Genomic DNA, 15,826 nt, shown 5'->3' with positions numbered 1-15,826 from the left:
ACTGATTAGTGATAAAGCTATGGTATTTGTAACATATTTAACAACTGGTGAAATCTAGGTGAAGAGTGTTAATATGAGTGTCTATTGCAGTAATCGTTCAGTTTTTTTTTTTTGTTTGTTTGTTTTTAGGACCACACCCACGGCATATGGAGGTTCCTAGGTTAGGGGTCTAATCGGAGCTACAGCTGCTGGCCTATGCCACAGCCACACCAACTCGGGTCTGAGCTGTGTCTTTGACCTACACCACAGCTCATGGCAACACGGGATCCTTAAACCACTAAGCAAGGCCAGGGATCAAACTTGGATCCTTGTGGACACTTTGTTAGGTTCTTAAAGCAAGCCACAAGTCAAACTCCAAGGAGAGTATTTTTTTAAAAGTTATCACAAGGAATGGATAAAGAAGATGTGGTACATACATGCAAACAGTGGGATATTATTCGGCCATAAAAAAGAGTGATATAATGCCATTTGCAACAACATGGATCGACCCAGAGAGATCATGATACTGGACAAATTCAGTCAGAGAAAGACAAGTATCATATGGTATCACTTATATTTGGAATCTAATAGAAATGATACAGAACTTATTTATAAAACAAACTCAGAGATTTCAAAACCAATCTTATGGTTATCATAGGTGAAACCATTGAAAAGACGGAGGAATTGGGAGGGGGGGAATAACATATATACACTACTGTATAAAACAGATTATTATGGGAGTTCCCATCATGGCTCAGCAGTTACTGAACCCGACTGGCATCCATGAGGACTCTGGTTCAATCCCTGGCCTCGATCAGGGGGTTAAGGATCCAGTGTTGCTATAAGCTATGGTGTAGTTTGCAGATGTGGCTCGGATTCTGTGTTGCTGTGGCTGCAGTGTAGGCTGGCAGCTGTAGCTCCAGGTGGAACCCCTAGACTGGGAACCTCCATAAGCCATGGATACAGCCCTATAAAAGATAAAAAATGAAAAAATAAAATAAAATATATGATTATGAAGAACCTATTTACAGGAGAGGAAAATCTACTCAATAGTTTGGGAAAAAAGAATAGATATATTTATATATATAACTGATTCACTTTGCTATACACCTGAAACTAATACAGAATTGTAAGTACGTCATCCATACTCCAATAAAATAAAAAAAGTTATTACATAGTTAACTAACTCCTTTTATTTTTTCTCTTTTGGCTGCCCTGTGGCATGTGGTGTTCCCAGGCCAGGAAGCATATCCGAGCTGTAGCTGCAACTTACTCCACAGCTGTGGCAGTGCCAGATCCTCAATCCACTGTCTGGGCCAGGGATCAAACCTGTGTCCCAGAGCTCCTGAGACACTGCCAATCCTGTTTTGCCACAGCAGGAACTCTTTACTTTTAAAATTAGATTTAAAATATGAATATGCAATGCATTCACATGGCTTAAAATTCAAAAGATGCAAGAAGGGAATTCCCCTGTGGCACAGTGCGTTAATCCAGGTTAAGGGTCCAGTGTGTTGTTATTGCAGTGACTCAGGTTGCTACTCTGGCACAGGTTCAACCCCTGGCCTGGGAACTTCCACATGTTGCAGGTGTGGCCAAAAAACAAAAACAAAAACAAAACCCCCAAAAAACCCCATAAACACCGCCACCACCACCACCACCACCAAAACAAAAAACCACAAGGAGTTCCCACTGTGGTGTGAGAGGATTAACAGCATCTCTGCAGTGCCAGAACACAGGTTCAATCCTTGGCTGGTTGCAACTTCGGCTCTGATCTGATTCCTGGCCTGGAACTCCACACTGACAGGCAACCAAAAAACAAACAAACCATACAAACAAACAAAAAACCCCAGCAAAAGGTGCAAGAGGATATACAGAAGTTCCTCTCTCATTCTTGTTTTGGCTTCTTGGTTCTGCTTTCCAGAGACAAATAATGTTATCAGTTTTCTGTAGACCTATCTTTCCAGAGACAAAGGAATGTATCTTATAAATTTTGGAGATTAATCCCTTGTGAACTGCTTCCTTTGCAAGTATTTTCTCCCATTCTGTGGGTCATCTTTTTGTTTTGCTAAGGGTTTCCTTTGCTGTGCAGAGACTTTTAAGTTTAATTAAGTCCTATTTGTTTGTTTTTGTTTTTATTGTAATTACTCTAGGAGGTGGATCTGAGAAGATATTGCTGTGCTTTATGTCAGAGGGTGTTCGGCCTATGTTTTCTTGTAAGAGTTTTATATTATCTGGTCTTATATTTAGGTTTTTAATCCATTTTAAGTTTATTTTTGTGTATGGTGTTAGGAAGTGTTCTAATTTCATTCTTTCGAATGTGGTTGTTCAGTTTTCTGGTCTTATATTTAGGTCTTTAATCCAGGAATGTATTTTAAATTTAATAGAAAGTCAAAGAAATGGGAGTTCCCTTCATGGCTCAGGGGTTAATGAACCCAGCTAGGATCCATGAGGATGTGAGTTTGATCCCTGGCCTTGATCAGTGGGTTAAGGATCCAGCATTGCCATGAACTGTGGTGTAGGTTGCAGACGTGGCTTGGATCCCACGTTGCTGTGGCTGTGGCATAGGCTGGCAGCTGTAGCTCCGATTCATTTAATCCCTAGCCTGGGAACCTCCATATGCCGCAGGTGCGGACATAAAAAGCAAAAAAAAAAAAAAGCGTTACAAAAAAGTCAAAGAGCCAAAAGCTGACATAGGAGACTATTTTCAGTGTTATGCCATAAGTTTTTTGTTGTTGTTTTGTTTTTTTGTCTTTTCGCCTTTTCTAGGGCTGCTCCCATGGCATATGGAGGTTCCCAGGCTAGGGGTCTCATTGGAGCTGTAGCCACCAGCCTACGCCAGAGCCACAGCAACACAGGATCCTTAACCCACTGAGCAAGGTCAGGGATCGAACCCACAACCCCATGGTTCCTAGTCGGATTCGTTAACCACTGTGCCACGACGGGAACTCCACCATAAGTATATTTAATTTCAGCAAATCTATAGAAACAGACCTGTCTTTTATTTTTCACTAGCAAAATATGTTAAAGATATTCCTATTCAAAAAAAAAAAATGCTGTAACATCTGCACACATGTGGTTTTTAAGTGGACACTCTTCAACAACTGCTTACAATCAGTTCACTGGCCCCACTGCTCGGGTGCAGCCTGCAGTTAACATGTCCTGTAGGCACAGAGTGCACAGGGGTCAGAAGGGCACCTGTTCTCATGGTTCAGGCCAGGATCACATAATAGCAGCCTTTATTTCTTTATTTTTTTGGCCACATCTGTAGTATTTGGAAGTTCCTAGGCCAGAGACTGAACCCAAGCCACAGCAGTGACTTGGGCTGCTGTAGTGAAAATACCAGATCTTTAACCCACTGCACCACAAAGGAACTCCCAATAGCACCCTTTAAAAATACACAGAAAAAAATCATCTCATTCATATGGCAGGGCAAAGAATTGTGTCTTAACCATGTGCTTGTTCAAATACTCAAGCAGATTCAAAGCTTTGAGAAAAAAATATAGGCCAAATAATAACCCTGTTTGGTGGCACCTCTCCAGTCTAATTTCACAGCAAACTGAGGTGGAATTTATCTAGGCAAAAACATACATCAGACTGTAAATTTAAAAAAAGACTGATGTGTTTTATTTTTAACAGCAATATTTACAATAAATTAGGAATTATATCCTTAGTAAATATTTAAACTCATGATAAAAATTTTGAATGTGAACTTAAAATTGTAAAAGGAGGTGCAGTTTTTCAAAATTTTTTTAGAGACACATTTTTGAGGATCATTGTTCTAATCTGAAAAAAATGGACTTTGAAACTTTTTAGCCTCTGGGGGGTACTGTGAGTGAGCACTCCATTCTGGGCTTTAAATGGGAGGAATGATTGATGTGGGTAGGGTGGGGGGGTATGAGACTGGGGAAGGTAGGCAGAATCAGATGAGAGATGAGTATGTGGTGAGACCTCTGCTCGATATGGCTGCATAATTATCACCTACTGATCGCTGGGCCTAGTGCTGCCCAGTCCTCCGTTACAAAACTCACCACAAGGTCAACAAAGAATGAGGGAGCCATTGACGCTAAGAGGCCTTCGACTCAATGTGAATTATTCCAAGTCAGTTTTGCCTTATGACTGGGAAAGTCAGAGCTTTCTCTTTGTTCTTTCTCTTTCCCTTCTCCATTGCCTTTAAACCTCAGAGGGTACCTGGCACTTCTGTGTCCTGCTGACTTCATTCACTTAAAATGAGTGTTGACTAACAAGAACAGAAATGGGAAACTGGTCTGCCAGAGCCGGGGAACCTAGTGGAAAGGATATTTGCCACCCTCAGATAGCTGAATGTACATTTTCTCCTCAGATGGATATGGGAGGACCAAAGATGCTAAGCTCCTCTGTTATTTCACATTTTGAGGAACAATCTCAAACACCATCAACACAACACAATTCATTTCTATGCAGAGTGCCTAATTTTATTTTTTCAAGGGGCTTCTCACACCTTGCTGATTTTAATAACCACCATTTGCATTCCATGTTCCACATTAGTGTCTAAGCCAGTCTATGCTGTTGGGTCATTTCTCCACAGCCAGGACTCTAGATACAGCAGATTGTCTGAGGTCTCTGAAGCTTGCTCTGCAGGTGTTGTTTGCTTGGGTCTTATTTCAGAGTGGTTTGATTCTGCAGGGGCCACTGGGCCTGGCCTGGCTGCTTTTGGCCCAGTCTATGGGATTGTCTCAAACTTGTTGGCCCTTCTGGCTCTCTTCTGCCTTCTTGAAGTAGTTATAACTTTAGGAGAGTATTTTTTCCTTGAACACACATGGAGTGGTCTTTTTACCTTCTTATATATCTTCCTCACCTGTTAAGGCAACAAGGTGAGCCCAGAGGTCACTGGTTGGAAAAAAAAAGGGAGGAAGGTGGAAAGGAGGGAGCTAAGGAGGAGGAGGCTTGTGCCAGGATGGGATAGGATTATCTGGGAGTAAATGGTGGGGATAGAGGGCCTAAAAGGGAAAGAAGAGAAGGAGCTTGGGTAGGTTCATCTGACCTTGCCTCTTGATCTAGGCTGAGAGGGGGTCTTCCTCTTCTTCCACCGCTTGGTACTTGTGGTTTGTGGCTGCCATGATTTCTCGGTCACTTTTGCCATGTTGAAGCCTCTCAGTTGTCTACTTGTCTGCCAGGCCTGACCTCTGTGTATATACCTCTCCCCAGGACAATGAAGAGAATCATACCTGTTCTTTGTTTGGTCATCAAGGCACTCCCAACAGCCAATAGTGGCTATGGGAAGCTTATACATCACAGAAGACCACTCCTGAGAGGAGGGGACACTCGAGAGGCCCAGATACCCTGATTGGGAAAGTACCCACTAAAGAGCCTTCCCACACTGATCTGCCATCCCTCTTTGTCTTCCTGTGTTCAGTTGTGGTTGTGCACATGGCAAAGAGGTGCGTTCCCTCTAGGTCATCTGTCTCCCATCCTTCCCTGTCACCTAGTATTTTGGATAGCTTACTTAAAATCTGCAGCCTGATCTGAAAAACCTATATATTAGGGAATTAGAGAAAAGTGTCTGAGGCACGATGTCCTTCACTGCCAGTTTAGACAAGAACTCTTTGAAATAACCACTCAGGGCAAGGTATGTGTGTGTGCGTGCGTGTGCACTAGGGTTACTCATCCCCAAGAAATAAGATTAAAGTTTTGAAATAAGATTAAATTTAGGTATACATACCTATCTATACAGATGTATAGGTATATACATGTTTATAGATATTGCAGGTGAATATTTTTTGAGATCAGATGGAAATCTTTGGAAGAAAATCTTCAAAGAAGCAAGGAGGTTTAACTTCAAATTCTGGGATGGCACATAAAAAGAAATTAGAAGAAGAAATTTATCTCCATTTCAGAGCCCCCCTTTCTGCCCTCCTGTACCTGTCCCCTCTACAAATGGCAATAATGACAAATCTATAGAGATAGATTAGTGAGTGACTAGGGCTGAGGGGAAAGTGGAGAAGGTGGGGGTGACTGCTAAAGGCATGTGGTTTCTCTAGGGTGATGAAAATGTTCTGCAATTAGATTGTGGCTATGGTTACACAACTTTCTGAATATACTAAAAGTCACCAAATCGTTAAAAAAAATTACTGGAATGTGATTTACTTATATTAAATATGATTTTAACTACAATTCTGGCTCAAGTTGGCTGACAATGCACATTTATGTCTTCTCCCCAAAGAAGGCCTAATACAATGATAATAAAACATTTGTAGAACCACAACATGAAAAGAATAGCAGAGGCGATCCATGGCTAAGAGATGAAAATTCTGGAAGAAGGAAAACTGGCCAAGGAACAGTTACTGAAGAAAGAGGGCAAGAGACAGTGCAATACAGAATATTCAGAGTGTGGCTGAGGGGACAGTCACTCCTTTCTGCAGAACCCGGCAGTCTCTCAGGAATGGGAAGCAACAGGTTATACCAAGAGCAAGGTAGTCAGAGAATGAGAGTCTCAGAACTCAAAAAGAAGGATTTTGATACTATCCAGTTATATGGATGGCTCAGGAATGGGGGAGGGGGAAGGGAATAGGGCAATGCTCTGACTTTAAATTATTTTAGTTATTATTACTCCAGCAGAGGCTGCCCACCTAGAGCTGCAGTTCCTTTAAAATCCAGGAGATAAATGTGGCAGTTACACAGGTGCAGACTAAGTTTCGCATTATAAAGGCTGTAGTTACTGGCAAATCTTAAGACAAAATTTGCCTTCACATGGGCCACTTTGTCTACTGCATCAAATAAATTTAACCTTGCTACTACTTCATTTTCTCTTGCAACAGATTAAAAGACTAAAAGTGGTCCAGACAGCCATTCCAAAACAAATCAAATCTTAAAATTCCAACAAAAGGAATTAGTCTTATTTGCTACAGTTCTAGAGTAAAACTACATACAGTGGGTGGGAATAAAAGGGGAAAAATGTTTGGCTCAGTGAAAGAAATAACTACCTAACAAGTAGGGCAATTCAAAAGTAGAACAGACTACTTTGTGAGGCAGCAAATCCCCATTCACTGAGAACCTAAGCAATGATCAATTTTATAAAACCACCATCAGCCTCACAGCTCCACTCAAGGTTATTTTTGGTGTATGCTGAAAAAAGAGCTTTTTTCTTAATATCTCTCTGACATTAAGCAAGCAATTTCACTCCTTAGCTTCCCAAACACCTCTCTGCCAGTCCCTAAGCTCATTCTGCTGGACACAGCCTGGAACAATGGGTAGAGTCTCCACAAAAGAAGCTATCCCCTCACAATAGTGCCAAAGGAGGTGTGAGTGGGGCAACCCTTCTCTAGGAATTAATCATGAGTTTAAGTTGAATTTATTTAGCAATAACAATACTTTTTCTTGGTCTTTTTTTTTAGGGCCATACCCATGGCAAATGAAGTTTCCCAGGCTAGGGTCTAATTGGAGCTGTAGCTGCCGGCCTACATCACGGCCACAGCAACGTCACATCTGAGCAATGTCTGCGAGCTACACCACAGCTCACTACAACCTTGGATCCTTTAACACACTGAGCAAGGCCAGGGATGGAACCTGTGTCCTTGTGGACGCTAGTCAGATTTGTTTCTGCTGAGCCATGAAGGGAACTCCCAGCAATAACAATATTTTAAAAATGACTTTCCCTTGTTTTGCTTCTGTATGGGTGGTAAAATCTCTTCAAAATAGGTACTCACTGGGCATAATTTGTTACACAGCAGCAAATAACCAGAATGTTTCTCTGCCTTCCCCCCACCCCGCTTTTTACAAGACCAGTCAGTTATCCTGTAGAATAATCTACATTCTTCTTTTTTCTTTTTAGGGCTGCACCTGTGGCATATGAAAATTCCCGGGGCTAGGGGTCAAACGAGAGCTGCAGCTGCAGGCCTACACCATGGCCACAGCAAAGCCAGAACCGCAATCCTTAACTCACTGAGCAAGGATAGGGATAGAACCCACATCTTCAAGGACACTATGTTAGGATCTTACCCACTGCGCCACAATGGGAACTCATAAGTCACATTCTTGATCTTCCTTGTGCCTCCATTTACTGTGGTCACTCCTTCAATAATACAAAGACTCAGGGGAAACTCTGAAATTACTTTCTTCAAGGGCTTGACTAAATTCTAGCCAAAGGTTAATTTCTTTTCAGGCTTGATCTGAGGGTTGAGAAGCTGTGGTAGTCCTAGGATTACAAAGATAAATCAGATATATTCACTTTGCTAAAGCTGTCAAAGACGTGAAATGGATAGGAAGTTAAACTACGACCTTGGCTCTAACATACAGTTATTTAATGATTTTTTTGGGTCTACCTGTCTCCACCTCTCTCTACTGAATCCAGGTTTCCCTTCTATTTCTGCTCCCCACCAAAAAATTTTTCACAGTTGTGAGTGATCTTTATAAAGTGTAAATTAGATCCTTAAGTTTTTTTCCTTTTTTTTTTTTTTTTTTAAACAAGGTTTGGCATGGTCTAATCCTTGCCTCCTTTTCCAACTTCAGCTTGTACTCACTGTATCTTAGGTAAACAGATATTGATTCAGTCATACACAAATATTTCTATGGGCCCATTATTTAAAACACATTGTTCTACACAAAAGAAAAAATTATTTTCCTCATGGAACTTAATGTCCTTCTTATTCTTTGAGAAAGCCCAGCTCCCAGCTCCCTCCTGTCTCATGGCTCTTGAACAAGCTACTCTCTACCTGGAATGCTTTTCTTTTCACATCCATTTCTTTTCTGACTGTTCTATTTAAAGCAGTTTTTTCTACTCCTGCTTTAGAAGTCCATTTATTTTCTTCATAACTCATATCAGGATATATATAGTTTATATCTATAACTATATACATAGTTTTTTGTGTAATACATATATTCCATAAGGCTGGGATTATGTTCATTTAGTTTGCCACTGTATACCTAAAACTTAGAATAGTGACTGTTAGCATATGGTGTGGGCTAAATAAACATCTGCTAAAAGAATAAAGACCCTGATTATATTTTTGTTGAAAAGATTCACTAATGACCAATTATCTGAATAGCCTATTATTTATATCCTTTTATATACTTTTCAGAAAAAAGAAAAGTCTCTAAATTGTGATTTATGGACTATCAGATTGGCCACCCGAGCTACCTTAATCTTAAAAAAACAAGCCATCTAATAAGTGCCATGAATGCAAAATCTCTAAGTCACTTCTACTACCCCCTCTCCATATGGTATTACTTTTTATAATAATCTACGCATATAAAAAGTATAAATACAAATATCAGCTTACAGAAATATAAGTCATGGATGAGGGGAAAATGATCATATACTAAACTGGACAAACAGGTTTTTGAGTTTATTAGAGTTCAAAGGTATCTTTAAATGAATAGAGCAAACACACAAACTATTGAACGAACAGGGGTAAAAGCAGAGAAAGGAAAGTCTCTTAATGAGAACAGTGGACATTTTAGTCTTTTTTTTTTTTTTTTGTCTTTTTAGGGCTGCACCCACGGCATATTTCCATTTCCAGGTTAGGGGTCGAATTGATGCTGTAGCCACTGACCTACACCAGAGACACCGCAATGCTACATCTGAGCTGCATCTGCGGCCTACACCACAGCTCACAGCAAGGCTGGATCCTTAACCCACTGAGTGAGGCCAGGGATCAAACCTGTGTCCTCATGGAAACTAGTCGGATTTGCTACCACTGAGCCACAACAGGAACTTCCTGGACATTATATTGCTGATCAAGTGGTGTAGATAGGTCACAGAATGCTATGTTGGTCACAGACTGGACTTGATTTTGCATCTTTGTGTATGGTAAAAGTCTCTTCAAAAGAGACATTCTTTTTGCTTTTTTTCAGTTTTGTTCTTTGTTTGACAGCTGTGACCGAGGCATGTGGAAATTTGGGCCAGGGATCAAACTCATGCATCAACCTGAGCCACTGTAGTGACAATACCAGACCCTTAACCTGCTGAGCCTCAGGAAAACTCCAAGACACTCATTTTTTTAAAGATAAGAGAAGAAGAAGAAGCTACATAAGTATTATTTTGTAAGCAATATAAAAATATTTCAAAATTTTACTGTTCAAAGTATGTTTATGTTTTCAAATAAAAGTAATCATAAATAGGAATATAAACAGAGAGCTAAATAAGGAGATGAGTTATATAAAATGAATATGATGTTTAAATTCCAACAACGCTTTAGTAAGAGCTAAGGTAAATCTAATTTCACATGTAATTTTTCCTAATATTCTTCAGTTTGTAGAAAAGCTGTGATAACTGAAATAGCATTTAAGCACTGCATGGAGAATTAAAAGGCACGGCCTGGAGAAGTATTCAGTTAAGAGTTGGGAAGCAATAATGGGTGAGTCAGGAGCAACTAGCAGGAAGTGAAACATACTTAGGTGAACAAGTTTCATTCTTCCTCATTAAGCTCAAATTAAAACACGTGCAGTTAGTCTTCAGCATGCCCAGACTATCATGACCAACACCTTCCATAATCTGGCTCTAGTCCATTTTAGAGATCTCTCCTTTTATGGCACTTTGTGCCCCTTTTACTTGAACTACAATGAACTCACAAAGAAAACCACATTAAACATGTCATTATTACCTATCTTTTTCCAAATGCTCTTTCTTTGGCTGCAGAAGTCTTTTTCCATCATTTTTCCTTCTAATCTTTAAAAATTCAACTCAAATATCATCTTCTCTGGTATGCTTTTCCTCATTTCTCCAGCTAGAGTTGTTGATTTGCTTTTTGTATTTTCATTGTATATAGTTCACACTATTACTGCATTACTTTAACCACAGTGCTATGATTTATCTGTTCACATCTATCTTCTCAATTATATCATCACACAGTGCTTGGTACACTACAGACACACAATACTCTTTGTCGTACAAATAAATGAGTAAGAAGTGAAAGTGAAATGACAAGTCTTTTTTTTTGTTTTTCTTGGTCTTTTTAGGGCCTCACTGCAGAATATGGAAGTTCCCAGGCTAGGGCTGAATAAAAGCTGTAGCTGCTGGCCTACACCACAGCCACAGCAACACCAGATTAGAGCCGTGTCTGCAACTTACACCACAGCTCAGGCAACAGCTGATCCTTAACCCACTGAATGAAGCCAGGGATTAAACCCATGTCCTCATTGATACTAGTCGGGTTCACCACTACTGAGCCATGATGGGAACTCCTGAAATGACAGTACTGAATAACAAAAATACTAATGAAAAGCTTATCTGGAAACACAAACTGTGACTAGAGAGTAAATGCTCCATGAGGAGAAGAACATGTCTGCCTTGTCTATCGCTATATTCCCAGCAATTAGTCTACTGCCAGGCACCATGTGGGTGCTTTATAAGTATTTACTGACTAAATGCTTAAGGTATATGGAAAATAAGAAAAAGCAAATATCTAATAATTGAAGATAAAGGGAAGAAGGGAGTTCCTGTTGTGTCGTGGCGCAGCAGAAACAAATCCGACTGGAACCATGAGGTTGCGGGTTCGATCCCTGGCCTCACTCAGTGGGTTAAGGATCCAGCATTGCTGTGAGCTGTGGTGGAGATGGGCAGCTGTAGCTCCGATATGGGGAACCTCCATATGCTGCGTGTTTAGCTCTAAAAAAAGACAAAAAAAGGGAAGGACATCCATAAGTAGGTAGTAGGGCAGCACCTCTAGCATAAGAGGTGGAATATCAAGGAATAAAGAAACTACAGAAAACAGTATCATTAATTAGCACATTTAAAAAAAATTACTAAACACGTCATTATAAACAGGAAAGAATGTTGCGGGAGAGAGGCAATATAAATTCACGTAAATATGATTTGTTTTCAGTTAGTCATAGAGTGGTCATAGACATTGGCTTGTCCATAGAAATAAAAATAATGATGTCCTTCACATACGCAAAAAATTCTGTATCATCTGCCACTAAACCATTTGTGTTTTCCTGCTTAATGCCTTTCCCTGGGGCATGAGAAGTGTTATTTAACACCTAGACTGAGTTAGTTACTCATTTACAAGCATACCACATTATGATACCATACCTATAATTTATATTGATGTTGCATTATTTTAGGCTTGCTATGATAATCACAGAAGCACTTCACTTGGTATCATCATCAAAAACTGAATGCCTCATACCTATGCCCATGTACTGACCACTATGAAGAAGGTGAAAATCACTGAATGTCCACACTACTCATACTTTTGACCTAGATCAAGGTGATGGGCAAGGTACACTGGTAGTATCTGTAAACTTAGATGGTAAGATTAAGACTTCAAGGCAAACACCACCCAAGGTTGTAAGAACTCTGAACAAAGAAAGCTTACCCTCTTTGCTTGGCAACTGGACCAGCCCATTTTTGCTAGCGAGGTTGGATGCGGCAAATCCTGACCCCAGGTTTCATGCTTTGATTCAAGGTTTTCAGGCACCTGATTTGTATCCCCTTTTATGTCCTCTTTCACTAACAGATGTAAAACTCTCAGTGACATTTTTCTAGAATTTTGTATTTTCTACTCGTTGAAATCAAATATAGGGATTAAACAGGGAAATGACTAGGATTAAAGTTCTAAAAATAGAAATTACAATGTAAACAGACTTAATCAGAGTTTGGGTTAGATTTTAAAAGTTAACTTAAAAAGTGAATATTTATTTGATGGTTTTTTAGCTTAGCTGTTTTAGTTATACACCTGTTTTTCAATCTAATGGTATATAGAAGTAGAATCTGTGAAACTAAAAAACTTTTGTGAAATGATAACTTTGTGATACTCATAGTTTGGCTCTACTCATGTGTGTAGTAGTTTTGCATATTCAGTTTTGCACAAAACTGCTCCTCTGTGGATTATCCCCTCTCAGAATCTGTTAGGATGTTCAGGTTAACCAGACTTTCTTTGGGCAACTAAATTATAAAATGTCTTTAGAAGTTCAAGACACTGTTTACGTAGGTCTGTCTGTGCCTACCCTCTCCCATTCTCACTCCCTCCCCTAAAAATACTCTTGGCCTGGTCTTTTCTAGTGATAAAAGCACTTATGTCTACCAGTGCCCTAATAAGCACTCCATCTTTTCTGAATGTATATTTTCTGAACATAATTTAATTAACTGAAATTTCTAAAAAGGTCTGACCAATATTTAAATTTAAAATTTTGACACTTTATTTAGATTTCTGCTTCCTCTTGCAAGATAGAATATATTAGAAAGAAAACTAGTTTAGCATCAGAATGAGCATGGAATTACAGGTCAGTTTTGAAAAATACATTGTAAGGATTTTAAAAGCATGAGATGAAGTGGAAGTGAAATGTCCACAAACTGAAAGGTTACACAAAGCACTCAGCAAACATTATCCCCCTACCCACAATAATGGTCTGATAGTGTGGTTGAAACTATGAATCAGAGAACAGCTATACTGGAGGTGAAGTTTCCTGTTCAAGAACAAAGTGTAAGTGGCAAAATAAATTCACAAATCGGGTACAGGGTTGGGCTTTTCAATCCAGAAATCCTATGAGTTTATCATTTTTCTTTACACCTCTTTACTACACTTGCGTTTTGATGTTATAATACTTTATACTTTACCCATTAATTCTTAGCTAAAGTACTTCCCTCTCTCCAGAGAACTAAAACTATGAAACATGTTTTTCTTTTTAGAGATTTACAACCTTGAGTAAGGCCCCTGTCACACATTTTATAGGCTTACTATTCCTTTCTTAAGTATCAAAATGATCTGATGTCTTTCCATACAAAATTCTGGCAGCAAAATTAATCCCCCAAGAGAATTATGGGTGGTTCCTATTTACTCTCTTTGGCCCCTTTTACTTTTTCTACCTTCTTCCTGCATTGTGGTTGCTGCTAGCTCTCCCACAAAGCCTTTAAAATAATGGTCGCTCCCTCACCTGCAATTTTCAACTTGCCCCAAATTTGAGTACATATTCTAACTGGGAAGAATATTGTGGCTGGGCAAGCAGTTAGGCCATATTTACTGTAAAATGATATTAGTGGTTAAAAGGTGAAAGAGCAACTCACCTGTAATGTTGATTAAGAAAAATATGGGCTGGCGTTCCTGCTGTGGTGCAGTGGCTTAAAAATCCAACTGCAGCAGCCTGGGCCACTGAAGAGGTGCGGGCTGGATCCCCAGCCCAGCACAGTGAGTTAAAGGATCTGGTATTGCTGTAGCTGCGGCACAGGTTACAGATACAGCTTGGATTCAATCCCTTGCCTGAGAACTTCCATATGCTGTGGGTGCGGCCACTAAAAAAAAAGTATTAAAGAAAAATATGGGCTGAAAGTTTCAATCATGATATTTAAGGCTCATTCTTTTTCCCCCTTATCCAAATTCCAGGCAGTTTCGAGAGAAGGGAGGAAGGGCAAATAGGCTAAGTGCCCCCTCCCATCCTCAAAGGAGCTGTCCTGAAAGCCTCACCCAAAGACTTCCATGACATCACTGCCATCCCTAGGAATAAGGGAGGTAGGACAGTCTATGTTTTATTTGTTCTGTTTTATTTTATTTTATTTTATTTACCTACACACAATGCACCTGAATGAAATAAAGGTTTGGTTAGTGAGGAAAAAAGGGAAAACAGTTACTAGCCATCTCTGTCACAGACATATTGACTTTGATGTGCTTTTGATATATCTTTGAAGATGCTGGGAGGTTAGGACACATACAGACAGGAATAGTCAGGTTTAGAAATGTACAGTGAGGAGTTTTCACTATTAAAAAACAATTAATTGAAGTTATGGGCATTTTCGAGGTTGTCCAGGAAAAAGAATAATGTGAGGGGGGAAAAAAGGCCCTTGAAGTGAAACTTGAGAGTCTCTAGCGGAGGATACTATAAAATATTGTGAGAAGGAACTGACAGATGAGTCAAATGTTTCTGAGATGGCCAAACAAACTAATAGTGCCAGGTGAATTTGACAGAAAATTCTCTCCTGGTGTCCCCACATCCATTCTTTATTTATTTAAAAAAAATTTTATGTTAGATACTATATGGGTAAACAAATGTTATTTGGATACTTTAACTTTTTCTTAAAAACCAATCTCATAATAATTAATTGTCCTTTTTTTAACCAGAGTTACTTTAATTATTCCTGTATGCAATACCTCTACTTATATAATATATCTCAATTCTGGGACCTCAAAGAGGTTCTTTTCTACTTCCTAAATTTAAGAGTGATTATAACCAGGGTGAAGGACTTATATAATCATCACAGAGCCCAGTGTTGGTGGATGCCAGAGAAATCAATGGTGAATCTAAGGTTCAGAGGGTTCTCTTGTCATGTATGTATACGTGGATTCAAACTTAACAGGAATCTTATCTGTCAACAGAAAGGGCAATACTATATGTTATGCAGCTTCATAAATTCCCTTACCTATAGCTAATTCCAGTAGTTCTTTTAACAGATTAGATGTGGATGGATGCAATGCTGGTCAATAGGTTTTTTTTTACTTCAATAGTATTAACAGAAGGTATTCAGATGAATACAAAGAGACTGGCCTTAGCTTTATATTTTGTTCCAGTTTAACAGAGCTCTTTTGAAGTTTACCCAGAGTTGCTTAACTCCAAGATTCTGAAGACAGCTACTGAAGAATCAAAATTGACCCTCATACTCCTGTCACTATACTCTATTATCCAAATAGACATTTCTTCCTAAAGGACAAGATTAGGTCAGTGTTTTTTTTTTTGTTTTTTGTTTTTTAATACCCCTGACTGTCCCTATATGAGGCATATCACCCATAAAATCTCATGCTATAAACTTGGCATTTTTTCACTTATTCAGATCTACAGCTACGGCTATTCTGCACTTTGTAAGAGTTACAGCAAGGCATTCTGAGTTGTATGAGTTTTCATTGCATCAGTGTACTAATATATTAAAGGGAGTGAAACTAAT

General features: G+C 39.3%; 1 long non-coding RNA gene across 9 annotated transcripts in view; it reads right to left on the bottom strand.

Moving 5' to 3' along the window:
- LOC102167692 (uncharacterized) overlaps positions 1–15,826 on the bottom strand; it is a 121,284-nt gene that overhangs the window by 96,370 nt on the left and 9,088 nt on the right. For 2 of the 9 annotated variants that reach the window (XR_014816095.1, XR_014816094.1), the window contains exon 2: positions 7,954–8,149. The exons of the other annotated variants lie outside the window; for them this stretch is intronic. This is a non-coding gene — a long non-coding RNA (uncharacterized LOC102167692). The remainder of the gene's footprint in view (positions 1–7,953; positions 8,150–15,826) is intronic. 9 annotated transcript variants of the gene reach the window in all.

This window comes from Sus scrofa, chromosome 9 (genome assembly GCF_054392235.1).
Source record: "Sus scrofa isolate SSC_HxYL_T2T_F1_AM1 chromosome 9, Sscrofa_HxYL_maternal_Yorkshire_Landrace_v2.0, whole genome shotgun sequence".
Classification (NCBI taxonomy): domain Eukaryota; kingdom Metazoa; phylum Chordata; class Mammalia; order Artiodactyla; family Suidae; genus Sus; species Sus scrofa.
The sequence above is the reverse complement of the archived record's forward strand: the minus strand, read 5'-3'. Positions and strand labels throughout refer to the sequence as shown.